Source organism: Sesamum indicum, linkage group LG5 (assembly GCF_026168435.1).
Source record: "Sesamum indicum cultivar Baizhima isolate 11 linkage group LG5, ASM2616843v1, whole genome shotgun sequence".
Lineage (NCBI taxonomy): Eukaryota > Viridiplantae > Streptophyta > Magnoliopsida > Lamiales > Pedaliaceae > Sesamum > Sesamum indicum.
In genome coordinates, this window is record NC_142661.1 from 5,082,246 (window position 1) to 5,086,077 (window position 3,832).

The 3,832-nt window shown below is 38.2% G+C and overlaps 1 long non-coding RNA gene and 1 other non-coding gene across 2 annotated transcripts; one reads left to right on the forward strand and one right to left on the reverse strand.

Annotated features, from left to right (window-relative positions):
- Positions 1-1,392: 1,392 nt before the first annotated feature.
- On the reverse strand, positions 1,393-2,864 carry LOC148788041 (uncharacterized). The gene is made up of 2 exons (XR_016065573.1): positions 2,492-2,864; positions 1,393-1,812 (listed from the first exon to the last, which is right to left on the reverse strand). It is a non-coding gene; the product is annotated as an uncharacterized LOC148788041 (long non-coding RNA).
- LOC148788042 (U1 spliceosomal RNA) lies at positions 2,484-2,644 on the forward strand. Its single transcript, XR_016065666.1, has one exon. It is a non-coding gene; the product is annotated as a U1 spliceosomal RNA (small nuclear RNA).
- Positions 2,865-3,832: the final 968 nt, after the last annotated feature.

The window sequence follows — 3,832 nt, forward strand, 5'->3', positions numbered from 1 at the left end:
CAAGGACTACTTTCACAAGTCTGATGGAAGTGGCTTTTCCATGACATATTTCTAGGTTCGGAAATTGAGGACAATCCTTCGATTTTCACATTTAACTTTAATCGATTTTATTCCATTAAATAAATCTCAAAAATAAAGAAAATGGAAAATGGTATCCAAGACATGCATTCTAAATACAAAGTAGAAAATAAGTAGATTATAACAATGTTGAATTTAAGTAAAGACTCGGTCTTTTAATCGTTAACTTCTCCCACTGTTTCTACAAAATCCCACCACTCTCAAGTGGGGTTCCAAAAAATCCTTTCCTAGCAGGCTCGGGTTCCACAAGAACAATTTATCATGGCCTGCTTTAATGATTCACATGGAAAAAGCCTTATGGGAGGCAACCGATGCCATTCTCATTCCATGAGATTCATAAGACGTTTTTCCTCAGCCCTTCACATGATCCTGAGTACTCCAATCGAATCATGTTATTCTGTGTTAAACTCAATTCATCAACCAAATCATACCTCAATTATCGCCTCCCACGACTTGCCTTCTATTCCAAATATGTCACGACTCATTGGACCATATTTGGATGGTAGCTTCTTCATGATATTGCTATGGATGGAAGGCCTGGATAGATCGAAATGCGATTTTGATCCAAGTCCATTTATGGGGTTAATATTTTAATTAGTGTTGGGTTCAACCCATCAATAAAGTCACACCTCAACCGTCGCACCCCACGACTCGTGAGACAGGGAAACAGTGAGTGTGTTCCTTTGTTCACATTAATGGTGCACCTTGCCTCTAGTCCAAATATGCCACGACTCGTGAGAACATACTTGGGTAGTGGCAGCTTCCTCACCACGTTATTGTGGATGGAAACGTTGGATAGATTAAATTATTTTGATGCAAGTCCATTTTGGGCCTTAAAACATTAACTTGGTCCAACCAAGTGAGAGTTAATAATGAGTTGTTTGATCGAGACCTCATCACAAAATAGCATTGCATGCATAAATATCAAATATTTAAAGCATTAGGTAAACGCATCGCATGTAATGAAACATATCGTACCCCTGTTGGATGATCACGAGCCCAGCTTATGCGACCCACTGAGCCCGCAGTGAGTCTAAGGATTGCCTAAGGTGGCCCTATGCTATTACAAAAAATGTCTTACCCTTCAACATATAGATGAGCCTTGTAATATCTTCGTTTGCCGCCTTCTCCATGGGTCTTCTCCTCCATGGAACTTCTTCCATGGGCTCAATTAAAATAGAAACCTCACCAAAATATTCTATACTATTCTTACAATTTAAAAAGAAACTCCGATCATAGGTGGGAGGGAGTACATTATGAGGGAGATAGCAAACTTTATTATTCCAAGACTAAAAACGAGAAGGAGGGAGAAAATAAATCACAAGGGCACACGGGCCTACTAAGTAAAATTAAAAGACAAACATGCGGTCTGGGGCTCCATGATTATCCATCCATATTCAACTAGCACATAATATCAATTAAGCATGCTAGAGAAGATGAAAATCCCAAGTTTAAAATTATATGCAGAAAACAAGTTTAAAATCTTGTTGCTCGATTGCATCTTTACTCTCCTGGTATTGTCCACCTCTCCACTGACAATCAAACCTTAGCCCAGTTTGACGTCTTGGCCTTAAAGTAGTGAACTATAATTTAAGGGAGTTTGTTTTCGCTTTGTAGCATCCTCGTCTGGTGGCAATTTAGTACTATCGATTGCTTGTCAGGCGGCTGTCTACTTGCAAGACTTTTGAGTTCTTCTATCGACTGTTGTAAGGAAGTTATCACGAAACTCATTTCCTTGAAGAAAGAAACTCAAAAGCAAAATGAGTTTTACTTTATAGAAAGCTGTTGCCATGTTACGAAAAAGCCATAAAATGGTCTATGACTTTAGTCTATGGTTGCTGAAAATAGACTAGCCACCATTCCACCCAAACTTGGATAAGAATAGAGAACATTGAACAGTAAAATGCAAGTGTATTTTAACATAAAATGAAATAATTCAACTACTGCAAGATTATTATCATGAAAACAAGATTTATCGGCCCACTATAGTCACATCATCCTTGTCCGTTCACCTAATAAACATGTTAACATCTCGTGTCACAAAACCATGAACCTGAGGATGCACTGCTCCGTGTCAATTTCAAGCAAATTGAATAGAAGGTGAAACATTAAATCAAAATAGAGGATCTGAAGCAATGTTCTTAGACCCGTCACAGCATACTTTTTCTTTCATATCGTTGCTAGTTAGAAATGTTGAAAACTATTAACTGCTAAATTTATGTTTCACCACATTAGTTCTATGAAAGAGTTTACTATAGATTGCTTCAATTGTTTATTTACGACATGTTGGAAGCTGCAAGAAGTTGAAGTAGAAAGACAAACAATGAGTATCCCACATCGAAAGAAAAATAAACTTAATTAGTGACCAGAAGGGAATATGACGAGAATGAGGTAGTCAAAGCTCCATACTTACCTGGACGGGGTCAATGGGTGATCAACAAGGCCTATGGCTTAGGTTGGCGACTTCCATTGCACTTGGGAGGGGCGCTCGCCTAAGGTCGGCTCAAGTGGTCGAGCCTACGTCATAATTTGTGATAGAGGGGGCCTGCGTTCGCGCGGCCCCTGCCCAATTCTAATCCAAATTCTTCTTGCTTGGATGCTTATTGTTCGCTACTAATTGTGTTGGTATTGAAAAATTAGCTACCATAGCAAACATTGATATTATGGTAAACGTTTTCAGACTTTATGTCTAAGCATCAGTCGGATAGCAGTAGGGGCCCAATAGCAATTTGAAAAGATAAGACGGTTCAGTCTCGAGTAATTTTCAACTTTAATTTTGAGTTCGAAACTTTCCCACATCGTAGAAAGAATACGACTTGACTGGAAGCCTCTCGTACAAGACTACGTAGGGAACTCGTCCTCACCCACGCAGCTGCACGGTGAGCACATGGCAAACTATTCTTCCGCCTTGTGTTCGTCGCAATTGAGCAGCATACGTAAATTTTTGGAGGAGAAGAGCATAAAGCACTTTTTGGAGGAGTTTTCTCTCTTTGGAGAAGGTCCGACAATGTAGTCCTAAATTCTTCTTTAAAAAATTTTATTGACCGTGTGGCGTAAGGTCTATCTGCTCCTTACTGCAATATTTGACTTGTGGTTTTTCATTTCTGCCAACGAATCATAACGATATGTGTTAGGTGGGAAAACGTTTTCAGGTGGACCAGTAGAGTAAAGATGCAATCGAGCAACAAGATTTTTAGCGTTGCTGGGCTAAGGTTTGATTGCATCAAGTTTAAAATTTTTAATTCAAAGAGATGATAAAGCCCTCTGCATGTAATGCACGCAAATCAACCATATTATTTAAAGCAATTTAATTATAGAAAAAATCCAATTTTCTCCAAAATTAATATTTTTCAAAAAATGTGCAGAAATTAGAAAATTCAACTTATCGGGAAAACGATGAAAAATGGCCCAACATTCAACCGTCAACTGGAGCAGCCGCACTACCTGCACGCAGGGCCTAAGCTATCTAGGCTGGGTGCAAGCTTTTGCCCGCGTGCCCACAATGTGCACTACAGGCCGGTAGTGCACTGCTATAACAATAATTTTTTTTCACACATTAAACTAAAGTTAAAACCAAGTATTTTAAGCAGAAAAATCAATTTTATTAAAATACTTAAATAATTCAAAATTGCAAAAACTAAACATGTTGATTTTCTCATATAATTATTCAAGAATAAGCAAAAATAAATATCATGCTTCAAAAATAATAAAATCATAGTATCATGCTTATTCACATAAATACATAGCCCCTACA